The following is a 19950-nucleotide window of genomic DNA, read 5'->3' on the forward strand; positions in this document are numbered from 1 at the left end:
ATGCCAGTTCTCTGACAGAACCTTTAGATTAGCTGGCTCTGGCAACAGATCTGTTACAAACACATTATACAGAATTACAGGCATATTATAAAGAGCTACTTATTTATATTTACAGTTTACTTATACGTTTGATTTTAAAGGAAGAGATTATAGATTATTTGGATGCAAAAATTATTAAGTATGTAAACAGTAATAGTATCAAATCAATCACCTTTATAAAACATAGATATTCAAATGCATGCTTGCATTTTAGCAGTTTCTATCTCTTCCAATACAAAAAGAGCTGGGTGAAAGGACATATGGTCTGATTGTCCTGCTTTGTATCAGAGGATGAAATGTTTGAACTTGGACTGGATAAATTAATTGAAATGCTTAGGAAGAGTGATTATCCTGTTGGATTTTTAAATTAAATTCATGATAAAATGAAAAATGGAAGGAGGGAAAGGTTCAGACTACTTTAGGAGTGTATTGGTTTACATTAGAATGCAAAAAAGAGTAAGGGTGACAAAATGGAACAAACAGGTTGCCTTGCACTTATGATGCTTTGAGTATTAAAAAAAGTTATTATAAATATGTGAGGGGTGACTTTCACTACAGGTATTAAATGGAAAACAGTATTTGAACCATGTTTTGTTTACATCAGAAATAAAAATATGTTGAAGATTTTTGAGAAGCAAAATGGTCACACTAACACAGCAGATATATATAAAATGTGGAAACTGCAAATATCATAAAAATATTAATGATGGACTGAGTTTATTAATAAATGCTTATTTTAAGACCATATGTTGCCTGGGCATTACTATTGTAAGACAAAGGAAACGGTCTATATAACATGTTTGTCTTGTGAAGCACTCTATCTGGGGAAGATGGAGAGGGCTCTCCACTGTAAAATTTATGAACCTCTTAAAACTATTAAGTGCAAAGGCACTAATAATGTTTTATTCAGACACTCAGTATTGTGTATGAATTTTAACAAGCTCTTGTAGAAAATGAAAGGAACAGATTATGGGTAACCAGGATAGAGTATAGAGAGCTGTGGGAAACCAGGCTGGACTACAGAGGGCTGACTTGGCGTTTGAGGTTAAATGTAACAGATCTACCTGGGTTGAATGATCATGTCACAATAAATGGTATACTGAAAATGAGAACATCAAAGTTATAAGAAATTTTATACGCTGCTGCCATTTTAAAGGGGTGCATTAGTGTTTGATATTTTAGAAATATTTTGTATTTTTTAATGCGCTGTTTAGATTTTGATATCAGCTGATTTAAATCACCTGACTAATTACTACTGAATGGGTTGTTTTTACAATTTTAAACATATTTTGATGAGGTCCAGTGGATGACAAATGAATGCTTAATCTTTCATGAATAAATTTGCATTTGGTGACATTTATTTGCATTTTAACTGGTTTGCATTGGTAAACAACAAGCAATTGCACACTATTTTGTTTGGTTTTCTGTAATATGTTCTTCTATTTTTTAAGGAAATGTCAAGGTGCCCTGATTTTCACTAGATGAAATGCAGCAAAAGGTTTACACCCATAGACAGAGAATGTACATGGTTACAGTATAGAAAAAACTTACACAAGGGAACCAAAACAAATCTGTTTGTAAAATATGAACATAAAAGACTATATAAAGAGTAAATATTACAAAACAGCCAACATCATAGTTTAGAATTCAACCTCACAACTACTTGTTACTAAATTAAAATTGTTTAATTAAGGCTGTGTAATCAACTAATTCCACACTAAATGGTTTCAGTATTTCAGAGCACCTTGTACGCCTTTGGGCTTTAATCTTGTTCATATTGAATGGAGTCAAATCTGCCTACCCCTTTCTTTACTGCATCATTCTGGTACCAAGAATAATGGTTCTCTATTCCTAACTTGCTTTAATAGGGTATACAATTCCAAGAGACAAAACTCTATAGGATTTCAAGGAGCTATGCATATTTTACCCAAGCCCTCCTTACAAAGTGATATTTAACTGTGTACAATAACAATGCCTTTAACATTTCTTTCTAATCTGATCATGTTTTCAGTTGCAGTAGCACTACTGCACCCATTGTCCCATATCTAAACTAGGTTTTTGAATGAATGCCAAATGACAATAGTTAGGACACGTAAAAAAAAGTTTCTTAAATTATACAAAAAGCACTTCTCAATACATATAACATATTATGGTTGACATTCTAGTTTTTTCCAGATAATCTCTCCCAAATGTTTCCTTCATAGCAGTAGCCCCTAATGATAAAGGAAAAAGTTAACTTCAGTCACCAAAGTGGCCATCATTCACTCAAACCCACTGTAGCGCTATCTCCATCCAGTTAACCATCCCCAGTTATTAACACTGAAATCCTCATGCCCACTCTCAAAGTTAATGGGATAGAATACTTCTGACAAAACGATAGCTGCTCTGTACTAAATCTCCCATATCATTATTACTACACTTCTATTTATCTCCTACTGTAAACAATGATTATACTTATTAACTACCTATTCATGCTTATTCCTCATCCTCACTCATTGTACTACTACTTACTAATCCAATCCAAATGAAAATCATTGTCTTCCCTTATTTCTTTGTACTTCTGTCTGCAACAACCTCTTTTATTTTCTTTCTTCATGTAATCACTAATTGTAGGATGTAAACTTTAGCATTAATCATCAATTACAGCTAATTATGTATACAAAAATGTATATGTTACCAAGATGAAATTATACAGACTGTGGAAAATTAAAATATACTGTATATTGTCTATGCATGTAAATATTGGAGGTTTTCGACCTGGGCCTCCACTGAAAAAGGGTATCTATCAAAATCAGATTTTCACAGTCAATAGAAATAAATAAAATGAGCATAAAAGCATATGTATTAATAGTATATAAACATCTGCAGCTAACGATATACCCACTGTTGAAGAATTCTTCCACTGGATCACATTAAGGATCCAACAGGAAACCATAATACTTGGTGATGTGAACATTGCTCAGCAAGCAGTTACCACCACAATTGTCACAATAAACCTTTACATACAATCAACTAATTTTGACCCCCACCATATATAGCAAATAACTAAACATAGCTCCATTATTGCCCAGATCCTCACCAACACCCCAACAACATTCTGCCATGTGGCTTTGTCCCTGATACCCTTAGCGACCACATTCCAACTTTTATCATTAGAAATCATTCTAGCATACACAAACAACAATATAACCAAGTAAGAAATACTGAAGCACTGAGATACAGCATGAAAAATCCTGGTTATAAAACAAAACTGAACCAAAATGACAAACCTGTAAGCATCTTAGACATAAAACCAAAATCCAAAATAAAACAGAATAAAAAAAACTTACTACACAAAACTCCAGAATACTAATTAAAGTAATCCCAAACTCTTCTGGTCTTCTAACAACTACCTCCTGTACTGTGGCCTTATCAAACCTACCCCCCTCCCCCAAGTTCACAAACTGATACTAAAAAAATTCAGTTCAACTCGCATTTCATAAGTGCAGTTGCCTGACTTCTGAAAAACACAAGCTGTACAACACTACCAACTTTCTCAACTCAATAAACCAATAAACTTCCTCCTTTAATTCGGTTCTCAAGCTCACCATCAGAAAACTTAGAAATTCTATTTCAGGTGTGGGCAAGAATGCCCTTCTAGCCTGCCAATATATCAAAACAGTCATTTCTATAAAAAAATGTGTACAAGTTTTTCTTTTTAAATATCTAAACTAATGCTTGCATTAATGCAATTTGGTAGTTTATTCTATACATCAGCTACTCTCTTAGAAAACCATTTAGCGATGTCTCTCATTCTTCCATAATCATCTACATATGTTGTCTGACAATTCTCTGCTACTAGTAGTTGGCTCACAGGGTTAAGGGTGTGAGCTCTAGTTACTGTGGTACAAGGTTTGATTCTCTCAGCCTCAAACATTCCCATCCATAGTTGTCTCTAAATGCCCTATACACCTATATAAGGTCACCTCTTAACTATCTATACAAGACACTGTAAAAGTTTACATATTTTAATCTTTCATAATAACTTAAATGTTCATAATTGTGGATTCCCTTGGTATATTTCTGCTGTACTCTTTCCAATTAACTCATACTTCTTTTCTTATAAGGTTTCCATATTGTTACTGTATACTCTAGGCTGGATTTAATGTAACTTGCAAACAACTTCATAATTTAGATTTCTTATACTTTATAAACTTTTTATTCAGCCTATGTTTTATAAGTATCACTAACCAATTGGCTTATATTCTCAGAAAAATTAAAAACTGGATCTACCTTTACACCCTGATCTTTAAATGAATCTGCAGTTTCAGTCATTGCATGTTATATTAAATATTTACCTTTTTACACATTTCCACTTTTTAATATGGGTCATTTTGTTTTTCGTGTCGATATTTACTCCCCAAAATTTTCATTCATACTGACTTGACTCTCTCTTTGGTATGTGGTTAGTGAAAATGTACATCCTAACACCTGTACAAGATATGTTATTTAGCAGGTCTTTAAGTTCCCTACTTATAGTCAGTGGGCCCTTGAAATGACATTATTTTTACAATTATGAATAAAACAGCCCCTTACTTCTTCACATTAAAGCATTCCAAGGCTGTGCTCATATCCTATATTTTTACTCCTGGCAAGCTTAACACTATTCAATGTTTGTTATCCTCTCTGCAAATGTAAGCATCAGTTCCTCCAATAATTATAATCTTCCGTTTGTAATTCAGTAATGTCGGCTCTCTCAGTTGTTACAAGGGAATAGTTTTCATCAACATTTGTCTTATTAATCTCATTGGTTTTGTTGCTGTTTTCATTTACTTTCATTAAATTCTTATCCGGCTGTTTATTTTATTATGTTTACTTCCACAGCCTAAGCCATTTTACCTTCTTTCTCCTATTTCTTTTCTTATACAGTGTACCCCCTCTTAGATCCGGCCTCTCTTTAACCGGACATCAAATTTCTCCTGTAGCCCTAGCAAAAGACAACAGAGAAGAACACTTCCACCTCCTCTGGATTAAATAATAACAGACATTTGAGTTTTAGACTTCAAATTCATTAAAAAATGCATACCAACACAAATCCTGTTATTCTAGCTGATTTATAACCTATAAATGCTATGTTGTACACTTTTTCTGACATTTGTTTATCCAGTCTAAGGTCCAGTTCCAGTGTGACTGGATAAGTGGGAGTCTACTGCAATAATGTTTTAAATACTTTCAGGTTCAATAGTTTAACTTCTTCCTTTTAGCTTGCCCCTTGCCTCTTTTTTCTACTTTCTCTGATGGAAAAATTAATGTCATTTTCTGTAGACTGAATGTTTTGTGATTGTACAATGTTATTTCCTGTTCTCTCTGTGCCATGTAATAAAACAATGTCCTTTATAGTATATATATATATATATATATATATATATATATATATATATATATATATAAATCAAAACAAATCTTCTGTTGCAAAGCAGTTACTCAATAAATCACAAACACTTCTTCTCCAGTCAAAAACTACCACAGTAGCTCCTAGTAACCTACCTATTGAATACATCAAAATAGCAGCAAATGCCATTGCATATTCAGTATCAATCTTATGCAACTGCTTCATAAAAGAAAGCCACGTAGCTATTCTTAGGGTATAAAGGTATTAAGGTAGCCTTTTCAAATGGCCAAAGTGGGACATTTTCGGTACAAACATCAGATTTTACAGGCCGACACATACCCACGGTCAGTACAAAGGATAGAACTTAACTTTTTTGCCTAAATAAAAGCTTATTCTTGTAGCATTTTAGTTGCTTATTCTGTTTCTTATAACATTTAGGTATTTTAGATACAGGATAACTGTTTTAATCAACTATTACATAAAATATAGGAAATAATTTTGTCCTAAAATCTCAGGACATTTGCCATTTTTACATTTTTTTGTCAGGACACAACTGCCCAAAGAGGGACTGTACCTTGCAAAGTGGGACAGGTGGTAACCCAATCTATTCTGTGGGGAAAATAAATCATACATCACACCTCTCGACAAAGATGCAAACTCTAATCACCTCTCCAACTATATATAAATTGCCATATTGTCCCCCCAACCAATGTACTAGAAAAATATATTCAAAATCAGCTTCACAAATTCATTATGTATGAAAACTGGCTATCCCCTCATAACATGGTTTCTGCTCACATAGCACCATCACTGTCCCTCTCAGTTTCATTACCAACATTAACCTGAATAGTAATATAGACCACCTGACAACCACTGTTTTCCTTGATCTGTCAAAAGCATTTCCCAAGTTTTCTACTCTAGGTTAATTCTAAAACTAGTTTCCCTGAGAGTAGATACTCTTTCTCATGGTTCAAAAGCTACCCGGCGAAAGATCACAGGCTATAAACAATTAGATACATTCTCTTCGCCTTTCTTCCTGTAACAGCAGGTGTACCCCAATGATCCATTCTTGGCCCTACTCTAGCATTCCTTACATCAGTTCTCCAGATGTCTCTGTCTTTCTCTAGTCTCTCCACCATCATAAACTACTTTATCTTCTGCAATCTAGGGTTATCCTCCTTCCCCATTTCCATCTGTCTTACACTGATTTTCTCCTTTCCTTTTCCAAATAACTTTTCTGCTGACTCTCTGTACTTCCTTTGTGTCTCTAGGTTTTTCCTTTTCACCTCTCTTCTTGATTTTTCTCATCACTCTTCTGGTCTCTTCAAATATCATTATTTTGAAGTGTTTTCTTTCTCTTTGATTATCCCTGCTTTGATATAATTCCCTCATCTAACTGTCCCTAGTGTGCTGTATTATTGCATACTTTCTCTGCATATAAAGATGATGTCATGTGAAAATTGTGATAAAAACAATATGCTTTGCATTTTGCTACCATTTCATTTTTAGAAATGCTTGTACTATGGATCCTGGGAATCATTGCTGACTTGTATTTCTGCTGCCAAAATTGCAAAGATTGCCAATATCAGAGAATCTTAGAAGTTTTCTCACTTGTTAATTTTGTACAGAAACATCCTTCCTATTTTATTATGTTACAAAAAAAAGCTTCTTACATTTCCCCATGCTATGTATGCATATATACTATGTTCTACAATTATCTTTTCATACATCTGTAAAGAGAATTTTTCCCTAGGCCTCTGCTGAAAATGGATTACTGTGTTTATCCAAGTCAGACCATCCTTGTATGTACTTCAGAAGTAGAAGAGACACCAAAATGGATCAAGGTTTGGTAGTATTATGATGCTATGAAAGGACTCAATGTAGAAGACGGAGCTGCATGCAGTGACATATGAGGGAAGGGTGGGCACTACTGTTTAACATAATTATATACTAGTGACAAGAGGGGGAGACATGCAATGTCCAGTGTAAGTTGCTCAGGAAGGACAGAGAAGGTGTCGTGGAGGTAGACAAATCAAATATGTCGCCAGAGAGGAAGATGAAGAGCATTCCATGCATACAGAAAGGAAAGGGGCAAGGTAAGCAACTGAGGCAAATTACCTTGATGGTTAACTAACAGTGTATCAGCCCTGGACATGCCAAGAAGTAGGTTGAGACAGACTGGAAGACATAATAAAGGAGTGTGTTAGGGTTATAGTCATGGGAGATACAAATCATGTAAGAACAGATGGGGAGAGTCATAGCAACAATGGAGAGAGAGAGAGATGGAAATCATTGAAGTTTTTGACCATGATGGGTTCAAGACTACACCAGAAACCCAGGATTTGAAATGCAGGGCTGGAGGTCTAAGTTCAAGTGCCATCAACTGTCAGTAATCAAGCCATAGGGTGGTTTACACTACAAGGGAGGGTAAAAAGACAAAGAGGAGAGTGCATTATGAAGAACTAGGGAAAGGGTCAAATATGAGTATGGGGACAAAGGACAAACTGACAGATAAAGTAAGGTATAGGAATGGAGCAAGGATGGAATATTCAAGGCTATGGACAGACAAGGGTTTGAGAAAGAGGTTAAAGAAACAGGAACATACCAATGTGGTCACAAAGAAAAGTGAAAAGGAAAAAAAAACAGGACACATGAGAGGTAGAAACAGGGTGTGGGGAGGAGAATATGGCACAGTGCAAAGATCCAAACAAAATGGACGTAAAAAAATGCTATAACAGCAGAGGTGCAAGTTCAAAGGGAGTTGGCAGAAGAGGTTTTTAATTAAAGACTTCTTAGCTTATATAACAAAAAGAGGGAGGGAGAGACTTGATCAGGCTGAATAAGGATTGGCAGGAATGCACTGAATGAATACTTTGTTTAAGGATTTATAGAGGAAAGAAAAAGAAGTACGGCATTCTAATAGGAAGGGAAGATACAACAGGGAGACCAGTGGACAGGCACCAGGACACAGATGAAGGAATTTAAGCAAAAACTGACACCACTAAATGAAAATAAAGTACAGAAACCAGGTGGGCTGCTTCCTAGGGTGTACAAAAATATGGCTACTGTGCTTGAAAATCACTTGCATGACTTTTTAACTAACTAATGGCCATTGCAGAAGCACAGGTGGACTGGAAGACAAGTATGGTACCCCTGCAGAAGAGAATTGAAGGAAAAATCAACCAAACTACTTGTACATTGAGCATATAAGCAGTGTCAGGGCAAGTCATTGTCAGAACCCTTCAGGAAATGCTAGTTATTCTCCTGAAGGATCAACAGTCTACAATTAACAACACAAATGGTTTTATGAACAGAAGAAGTAATCCGGCAAACCTTATACAGTTTTAAGACACATCTGTAGCACGGCTGTGAAGGGAGGACCTACAGATGGGGTCTAATGGGCTCCTGTAATGACTTTGAATTGTTCCTGCAGAAAAGACTGATAGTAGAATGGGACAATATGAGACCAAGACTAAGGGAAGGGATAGCAATAATGCTTAAATGGCAACACACAAAATATTGTACTGATAGGTATGTGGTCATAAACAGGGAAAATAGATAGTTGAGTTCCATAGGCATTATGTCTTGAATCCACAACGCTTCAGTGTGTCTGTTTCAAACATATCTCAGGAAGCAGATAACAGGTTCAACCTTTTTCTGATGATACAAGTAAATGGCAACAGTGGAAAAGTGGGGAAAGAATTTAGATTTGCAATTGCTGAACAAATAGCATGAAAAATGGCATATGAGCTTCAATACAGACAAATGCAACTGATGGCAACAGACCAGGAAAATAATCTTGTAGTGCTGACTAGACCTGGACTGGACCATATGGATAGTCTCCAGAAACAGAGAGAGAATACTTTCACTAAATTAGTCCTGCATTAGCTCATGTATTAAAAATACTCTGTGTGGTTCTGTGGGCCATACAGAGATATTTATTTATTTATTTATTAGATTAACATTAGATGAATATGAATGCTTCTGGCAGGAGTCTGATTTAAATTAGATGGTCCTTTGGGGTTATAGACAATGTGGAGCTGGAATTGCATCAATAAATTCAAATTTAAGGAGTAACAAACTGAACATTTAACTAATGTTTTGTTTATAAAGCACTGTAGACATACCTCTAATATATAATAATATAAAATGGCAGCTGAAACATTTGGATAAAATGTATGTCTTAATAGAAATGTCAACAATTGTGTCGAAACAGGACATAGGAAAACTAGATGCATACAAACATGTTATAATAAGAATGACATACAGCATCAAGGTGAACCCGAATAATACCAAAAGAAAGTGTTGCAATGTTACATTAATCAAATGACATACATAATCAAGATTAACACAAAGGATTGAAAGGAACTGGAGCCATTTCAGGATCCTAAAATATTGACTAATATTGGAACTGTAACTGAACAAAAAATAATGGTGAATAAAATGTTTGATTCCTTGATCTCATGAAGACAAGGATGATGCTGAAGAAAAACAACTGCAGATGAAGGTACAAATGTTTCAATAGGTCAGGGACTTACTAAAAGGAAAACAAAATGGATTTGACAAAGGAAATGAAAGATTAGAGTATGACAGGGTATGACTTTTTTTTTTACATTAATGTTAACAGTGAAACTAAAACACATATTGCTAGAATGAATGATGACATGGAAGATAAGGCAGGCTAGAGATATCGATCTTCTACAAAATAATGAGAGAGAGATGAAAATGGAAATAAAGATTGGAAGCTGAAACTGCATGGGGAAGGCAAAGTACACAGGATTTTGGCACTGATGGTCACATCTGGCCACAGTCTGGTCGTTGTGTTAATTGGATAAAATGGTGCTGTAAACTGTATCACTGTGGAAACTAGAACATATTTAATCTATAAGATTTGGATTAACAATGATCATGTAATGGTTTATAACATGTATGCTCCTCAATTACAGGAGAAGAAATAGAATTAATTTATAAGACTGAGCCTTAAATAATCATAAATACACACGTTTGGCATGAGACTTCAAATGTTCCTTTGAAATGAGTAGGAGAAAAACAGGGACAGATTATTAAAGAATTAAAGATAATCTTGGAACATTCTGAATGTCTGAAATGTTACATGATGGATCTTCAAATGAAGAGAAGCGATAAAACCTAGACTGGATTACAAATTAATAAATGCTCATGTTAGAAATGAAATCAGTAAATACCTGTAAAACAGTTTTTCTGGATCAAAATGACCCATTACTGAAGTTCAGAAGCATAAAAGTGTACAATATAGAGGAAAAGGTATTCTAAAAATAAATATGGAAGTAAAGAGAGAAGAGGAAAGTAAAAATCAGTAAACAGGTCGTGTTTTGATCACAGAAATGTGAGTTTTAAGAAACATTGACAGACTGATGGGTGGCTTTGAAAATTAGGTTAAAGTATATAATTTAAAAGAAAACGAAGCCAAGTAAAGTATATGTACAAGTAGGTGAAAGGCATCATCATTTAAAAGAAAGCACTCAATTTGGATGTATAAGGAAGAAAATGGTGTGTGTGTATACACATACACACATTTTATATATATATATATATATATATTTTTTTTTTTTGTTTTTTTGTTTTTTTCCCCATGGTTTACCTTCACATCACTAAAATTCATTTGTGTGAAAGGATATTTTCACGTGTCGATTTTCATTTTGCCGTAACTACAATGTCTTCTTGTACTACGTCTCAGACAGCAAATGGGTTTTCACGTTCAACTCCCAGAAATGTCGAAAACCAATTTTACCATGTTCGACATTTGGGAGGAAAAGCGTTTTACATTTCCACACTTCAGTTCGGCGTAATGATCACACACACAGCTGTATTTCAGTGATTTGAAGGTAAACCATTTTCCACACACACACACACACACACACACACACACACACACACACACATATATATATATATATATATATATATATATATATATATATATAGAGAGAGAGAGCAGGCATACAAACATACCCTTCAACATCTTAATGCTAGAAATTTGGACAAAGCCAAAAATAGTGGGACGGCAAAGGCCCAAAAATAAGGACACATTTTAAATATTACTCTTATAGACTTAAAAAGTTGCTAGAATAACAGGTTTTGCGGTAGCAAGTGTTTTCCAAAGGCTATGAAGTCTGAAACACAAATCTATATGAACATCTAGTGACTTTAATCCTCAGCAATTTGTCTGAAACCCACAAATTTTGAGGAACAGACCAAAAACATGAGGCAAAAATTGGGACATTCTGCGAAAAACTAGACAGGTGAGAGGTATGCACACAAATATCATCCTCACTAGGCTGTATATGAAATGGGTGAAGGTTAACTGTCTTTCCAGAGTCACAATGTGGGACACAGCAAGAACACTTATATCCCTCCATTTACATTCACCTTTTCCTCTGTGAGGTTATCAGGTAATGTCCTTTATATTGTGGTGGTCTCTAAAACTTACCCCAATACACAATGCTATCTTGCAGTCCAGGCAGTAGAAAGTACACTTCAGATATATTTTCAAGTTTATCTCAACTTATCTGTTGGCAAGTACATACAGGGTTTGGCAGAAAAAAACTATCAAGAGTTTCACTGGTTTCTCTCTTGGAGTTTAGTCAGTAGATGAAGGTTAGTGTTTGCATTTGACAGATAACTTGTGTATTTACAATGGTACATGCATGCTATCTGTTCAACCAGCTATATTGGGAGTTGCTCTGTGTTTCTCCTTTTTTCAGAACATGAAAGGTGAGATAATCCCAGGGATACTAATAAATTTGGAACAAATACGTCTTAGTCCTTCTGATGTGCTTTCTAATCATTCACATCAGTTCTACACACTTTATTACACTGGCTAACAACATCAGGTCTGTTACTTAGACTGTGTTTATGTCACATGCCATGTGTTACCATTTTACAGCTGTGTACGCCAGCCAACACATGCATCACTTGTTTTCATTTTTGTCTAGGAGGCCATACTAAAGGTGTAATTTTTTTGTGATTTCTCCTCTATATACCACAAGTTACAACCACTTCTTCTAGTGTTATCTGTCATAGAACTCCAACAAGTTTATGCCATATTTCTGATGAAACTATATACCTTCAGGAAATACGTCTTTCTCAAGCATACATGGTTGAAGAACTGTATAACCAGATTGATTTATTTTTTTAGAATTAGGTATACCTGCCAGGAAAGCTTAGCATTTGTGAAATGTAGGAATTTTATGTTTAAATCATCTCACAAGCTTGCAGGAAGGACAACATTATGTGATGAGTAGTTATCAAGATCTGGTTTCTTTACTACCTCAGTTATGAGAAATGTGTCCAGATATACACAATAGTATAAAAACAACAATATTTTCTAAGGGGACCAATTTTAATGCTAACGACCTGGCAGCACACCTGTCAGTTTCAGCACAAATTACTGGCAGGGTACCTTCTTGGAAACAAAAAACGGAATACATGCATATGACCGAGCAATCAATAGTTGAATCGCAGCTTCCACAAACCTAAATGTTGAATCTCCAGGTGTCGAACGGTCGGAATGTCATACGAAATTCCGAATTCGATATTTCCAACTGCTCTACCACCTAAACAAGGGCGACCATGGGTCAAATGGGGGGGGGGGGTGTTTTGGGGTTTGTCATAATTACCTTCACAATTATGCAATGTCGCCTTAGTGCCATCAAACATTTTCCGGCCGGCCATCCACCAGCCAACCAAATGCATGTATTCCACAAAAAACATCAATCCTCAACAATCATAACATATATAGCCCATCATCGCCATCTAGTGGGTCTGTGATTCCTCTACACAAATTAAATTTTTTTTGCATTTAAGGCACAGCTGCTGTAGTGTCTTTCTAATAAAATCAAGTTATATCTGCCAGGAACAATCACCACTGTGATGAATAAAGCTTTTCTCATAGTTTTATATATTCCCGTGATGTCTTACAAGCTTAGTTTTGCTGGGCAAATTATAAACAATTCTAAGTATCATAATTATTTTGCAGTGTATTATGCCTATTGGGTCAGACACTAGACTTTATCCACCCCAACAACAATTTTACAGTCATGGCCCTATGCAAATTTTCATCTTTACCCTTAATCACCTTGGCAGCAGTTACTGTAGATATCAGTAGTTTTGCCCTTAACAAAGCCACATTTTCTGCTACGATTTACATAGTCCCTAAGCTGATTATATTCATTTTTGCACACTGTCAAACTATTATCCTATCTTCCCTTTCTCAGTACTGCCATTTATATAAATCCACAACACTAAATTCATCTCACTTTGGTAGGAACTGAACTTTAAATGCATCATCATCATCACCAATTGTCTACTAAAAAGTCTATTCCCACTAACCTTTCTAATGAAGACATGCCTCAAAAGCAAACACCATATCAGAGCAGAAGCATCAGCTATGGGCTTGAACAATCTGACACCCTGCTTAGGCTTAGCTAATGATCTCCCAGCTTCATTGCCATAAGCGAATCTTGAGTCCAAAGTAAAACAAATAGATTATCCACTGTTTCCCAGGATGCAAACACCTATCAAATGGCTGAATAGCAGAAGGATAACAGGTGACATTTTAATGTCAAGCTGGTTGCACAGTCAGAATACACTGATGTCAACAGCCACAACAGACACAGGCCCCACTAACACAACAAAAGTTATGCTTGCTGTTGTGTATCTCATCCAATATCCTTGTCAGAAATATTCTTTAGTCTTTTACAACTCCACTTCACCAACGAAAAGCAAACACTATCTAATTTTGGGAGAATTCATTGCTCGTTTCTTAGGACCCAACACCATTGACATCACAGGAGCTCTGACTAGCCTAGAATTGGCTTAAATGATTAACAAATCCACCATTTGTTAATTATTCCACAGATGCTCTCTTTCTCCTCATCATCACCATCTTCCATGAAATCACTTCAGTTGTACTTAATTCATTCTCTAGTTTACAACTTCTTGAATTCATTTACAAATTTCCATTAAACCGAAAGTGCCAATTTGCCTAAAATTTGTCCCACTAAAACTACTACTAAAAGACTAATTTTGAAACTTCCAAGCAAAGGACCTATCACAATAGGTTGACTGAATAACTTTGTCTAATAAAATAAATAAAAATGACTTCTTATGATCGAGTAACTTTTAATTTTAAGTTTAATAAAAAATTAATGAAACAAGCTTTCACACAAAATGTGTTATCAAGTTTCACACACACACACACACGTGAATTAAGAAATTTTTATGCCAGCACAGATTCAGCTAAATTGACTTAATTCCACTCTCTATCAAACCAGAAATGTCGGTACACCTGCTAATGTTTAATGCACCTCCAAGTCAAGGTCATGTGAGAGATGGAGCTTATCCTAACACTCACTGGGTGGAAGCCAATAGGCAACAGTCTGCACGTGTGCAAACAAAAAAAAACAAACACTTTGTATACATATAATTATGGACAGTTTAGAAAATCACAAAAATCGTACTCCGTATATCCTTGTGATGGAGAAGGAAACTTGATTATCCCAGTAAAAATCCTGATACACAATGGATGGGAGGACATACAGATTCCTTACAGATGGCAGTGGCATACTAGTCAGGAAATGAACTGGAAAACCTAGCATGTAAGGGAGCAACACTAACTGCCCTGCCATTTTGTTGTTCTCTTTCCCTTAATCATTTCGCTAAAAAAAAATATACAAAACTACATGACAAAAGAATTCTGCTTCCATTTTAAGTTGTACAACACAGAATGGTATGCCAGAAAGCCAATCCCTATTAAGCTCTAAAAGGAAAAATCAACCTTCTTAGGGATTCAGCTAAGAAAGTCGCTCTATGCCAAAAGACTACCTAGTTCTTTAAACCTCAGCCATAGTGTTGAGTAACCTGAGGTACTTCTGAAAACAGCTCTATTACTGAGAGTCGTCAACCACTCCTGCACTGATTCTCCTCCATTCCCCACTTCCAAAAATTCTGCTACTGTTATGGACTTCTCAAAACTACCACCACATCATATTTTATTTTCTCTAACATTTGAGACAACCCTAATGCTGCAGAAACTTCTTGGTTAACTTTATGCCACTTACAATTAAACTAATGCTGTGCAAGTGTACACTGTTTCAGGCGTGGAAGTAGTCATGCTTGTCTCTAACAAGGTATATGGTGAAAAACCACTGTGTTAAGGTAAGGGCGAGTGGCATTGGTCAGTACACTAGCTTCATAACATGAAGGTAATTGCCAACATACATGGATAGCTTCTCCAAAATGGACAGATCTTTCATAACAACCAGATGTTCTGCATATCAATGCAGAGGTCAGCGGTATTTGACACACTTCTAAATGAGTCATTGTATAGTGGTTCCCTGCTCTACATCTCCTGCCAGCTTCACAAATCACATAGGGGCTCACCTGCATAGGTGTGGGGCTGTTTACATACTGCTTTGTTGAAAAGTTCTACCATGACAGAAGTCATCTATAACTTTGCAATCAGTAGAGAGAGAGAAATATTGATGCTGCACAGTTGTTCAAAATATGCAACTAATATTAATAATAACTAATAATAACCAACTCTGTGGCAGCCATCTAACTCCAGCCACAAAAAAGGAGAAACATAAGGAAAGATCCAAGTCCACACTCACTCATCTAACGTTTCATGGCAAGTGGAAGGATTCTGGAGGACATTGTTCATGAAGTATCATTACAGTGTGCCCACGAAGCCTGGATTATGATGAAGTGTGGACAAGGAAGTCCCTCTTTTTATAGGCAGGTAAGAAGGCTTGGTGATTACACACAGCTAATGCACTGAGCTAAGCACTAGCTGTATTTCCAGAAGAAATGCAGTTGCATATTGTACATAGAGCTGACAGACGTTACTGCTCTGATATAAGATAATGTAGCAGTTATCATTAGGTCATCAATAAAACTTAATGATGTGACCCATGAATTGCAATGTAAAAATGTCTGTCTCAGAAATGCTGTTATGCCATTTCATTGAGTATTTAAAGGCACTTCCTCATTTTTAGCAAACGTTCAGCCTGCTAAGACTAAGATATTTCAAATCTTTATTTCAAAATTGAAGTCTTTCTTAGTTGGCATCTGCTACCTATTCCACACACCATCCATCCATCATTCTTCAACCCCTTTTTCCCATTTTGCACACATAGGGTTGGGGTGTTACTTCAACAGTGACAATCATTTTGAGCCAAGGTTTACACCACTGGGTGGCTAACCCTGCCAAGGTAGTTCATAATACCACTCACTCACACATACAGCCAATTTAGAGTGCCCAATCCACCTACTACATGTCTTTAGAATGTGAGAGGAAACCAAAACTCCTGGAAGAAACCCACACAACCACAGAGAGGACATGCAGACTCTGCACAGAAGGCACCCCAGCCGAGAATATAACTGCAGAACCTCTTGCTCTGAGGTGACAACAGTAACCATGTGGCCGCCCTGTTTATTCCACACACCAGTCTCTCTTCATACTTCTTGTAAAACTCCTTCATACTTACTGTAACTGCTTCGAGTCTGAAATATTCACAGTGTTAGACTCATAGGTTAGTAGTAGGCTAACTGCCCTTATGGGCCATTTCAAACCTAGCCAATTACCCCATGTCAAACTCAAACCCTGCACCTTGTGTTTCTAAGGTAAGCACCTTAACCATTACGCCCATAAGCTTTGTTTTTGTGACAGTCACATCTAAAATATTGTACTATAATGCCCGACAATTAAATAACTTTTTAGCAAGCTAACAGGATTTCCATAAATTTCTGCCTTTTTTGTGGCAAGAATTCACATTAAACTATATGTCTGTGCTCCAAAAAAGCATAATAAAGTTTGCTTTGTTTACTCTGATGTTTCATAGTAATAGTATATAATGGTACTGCTTCACAGTGATTTTTCAAGATGAGAATGATACACAGATCAGCACATATTATTCTTAACAGCTTTGGGTAGGAGCTTCAAAATGGAGCAACAGTTCTTATCAATGTAGCCATTTCAAATGTTCAGTTTTTTTTTAACTCTTTCTTTGCCAGGTTCAAATCCCCCTTTTTGTTATATGATATCCTTAGATATTTTTGGCCCTAGAAACTGAAGATCCAAGAAAATAAACAAAAGCCATGATTATTTATTAAAGCAAATCACTGTGGATACAGTTTTATAGGCCGCGGAGGTGCAGCGGTTAGAGCTGTCGCCTCATAGCGAGTGGTTCTCCCGCTTGATTCTCAGCTGGAGCACCTTCTGTGTGGAGTCTGCATGTCCTCCCAGTGGTCGAAGTGACGTTAAAGACATGCAGGTAGGTGTGTGCATGAATGGGTGTGCCTTCTTTGAAGGTTGGGCAACGGGCTGGCATCTCAGCACAGTAAAAATCCACTGCCAATCATGAGCGGAGTGGCGACACCCTAACCAGGAAAAAGCCGAAAGAAGATTTTACTGTGGATACAGTTTAGCCTGTAATTAGGAAAGACAGGGCTAGACACAGTTCTTGTGTGTGTGTGTGTGTGTGTGTGTAGGTAGTCCCTGAAAAAAATGTTTTAATAGTGTAATAGGAATCCCAAAACTTGCTATTTTCTGAATGAAGAATATACTTTATTTTGTGGGCATTCATAACCAACAGTTTTGGACTTTGGATATCTGACATGGATTCAAAACACATCATTTTTTTTCTAACAACAGTGCCCAGACACAAACACATGTGACATGCTGCATTCTAAATCTCATTATGTGAAATGAATGTATGCTGTATTAACCCTCAAATGGTTCTCAGGCCTATAACCACATAGTACTGAGTTATGAAATCTATGAGTTATTTACAAAATTCAGTTGTACTAACACAAGGAACGCATTCTTTTAATGCAACTATTTCAAAATTGTTGCAAAATGCACTAAAGATGGACAATAATGGTGCTTTAATAGACTGCATAATGAATACCTGAGGACCACATCTGTAGTCACTAGAACTGTGAAAATTATTTCTGATTAAGGGAAATATATACTAATTCTGAGATTAACGTCTTCAACTATTGGTTGTACTCAGATATTCAGTAATCTCGGAATATGTAATCTCAGAATATTTATAAGTAGCAGGGATTTAGGAGCACAGGGCAGACATGGTATAAATAGTTATAATAGTTAAGTTTTGGTAGTAGTTATAGTAATTATAATAGTAAGGTTTAGTTTCTGAATATTGGTAACTGCAATATCAGGTTGCACTTCTAGCAGGGAGCTGGTATAATGGCATGTGCTCTCTGAAAAAGACAATGCTTCAGTTCTCTGTGAAACTGTGGAAAACATGTTATATTCTGTAAATGTAGTCAAAAGCTTTCCTTTCGCAATATAAATTCAAAATATATCTTCTTTCAGAAAAACACATCCAACTTAACAGCATGCCTTTTCACCTTAATAACATATTTGGAACCATATTTCACACTATTACAGTGATAGCAGCTCTGTTAAGTAATTATTCTTGGAACTCTGCTTTACATCCACTGCAAAAAACGGAGAAATTCAACAGAGCTGCAAGTGCCGTGTTGCTACATATAACCTATAGCATAAAAGTGGTGCAGACAGAATATTTACTGGGTTTGTCCTGTGTGTTTATTATTACAAAAAAAGGAAATGGGAATGCAATAATACATTACAGTATATGCAGCATCAAATTCAAGAACGAGAGAACTTTGTTAAGAATTATTCTAAAAGATAGGTTTGTTATGCATCTCTTATGGCTGTACAGCTCTAATCTTGTGCTAGAGAACAAAGCTAGCCACTAATGGCCAGCAAAGAAAAGTAGCAAGAAAATAAAACAAGTTTTTCTACTCTCACTGTCAGACAAAAAGGTGTGGCACAGTGAAGTGTGTAACAGCTTCTGAAACCAATCATTCTTTCATTCATTGGGACATACTGTTATCATGCAGTTGCACACCTTTAAAGCTATAAAACAATTGATGTTCCTAAACCTTTTTCTGTAACTAGTAGTACATTGGAGTTGCTAATTTATAACTCAGCTTTTATGTTTGCTTGACAAGGAGCAGCAAGATTTACCTGTCACATTTTGCTTTACTTTGCTCTTGAAGTGAACTTCTTGAGCTCCATGTTTCAAATACACAGCACCTTAGTTACTAAAGGACATAATCCTTGTTGTGGATAAAGTACACCATTTTGTCATGTATAGCAGCATTTTAAAATTCCTGATAATCATATTCATTATACCACTAAAATATTTGATTTTACAGACCTTTCTCATCCACAATTTGACCATCAATTCCATCCATTTAAAACTTTTGTAATACAGAAATAAGTAGGTTCATAGGTGTGTACTAGACTAATGGCCCTGGAGTCTTTATAAGCCTAGCCACAGGATTACCCTGGCATTGTGCCACCCGACCTTAGTTCCCAGTGCCTCTGTCGAGTAGAGCCACTGGAGTTATTCCCGGGGTGAATTTTCTATTTCCCATCTACTCATTGAGATTTCTCTTGAAGAGGATCAGCGAGGTGCTCTGCTTGACATATATTGGAAGTCTAT

The 19950-nt window shown here is 36.0% G+C and overlaps 1 protein-coding gene across 2 annotated transcripts in view; it reads right to left on the reverse strand.

The window, feature by feature from the left end:
- Positions 1-19950, reverse strand: part of SLC12A7 (solute carrier family 12 member 7) — a 2260604-nt gene that overhangs the window by 1506 nt on the left and 2239148 nt on the right. The window lies entirely within an intron of this gene.

The sequence above is a fragment of the Protopterus annectens genome, chromosome 3.part0, assembly GCF_019279795.1.
Source record: "Protopterus annectens isolate FY-2018-M chromosome 3.part0, PAN1.0, whole genome shotgun sequence".
NCBI lineage: Eukaryota > Metazoa > Chordata > Ceratodontiformes > Protopteridae > Protopterus > Protopterus annectens.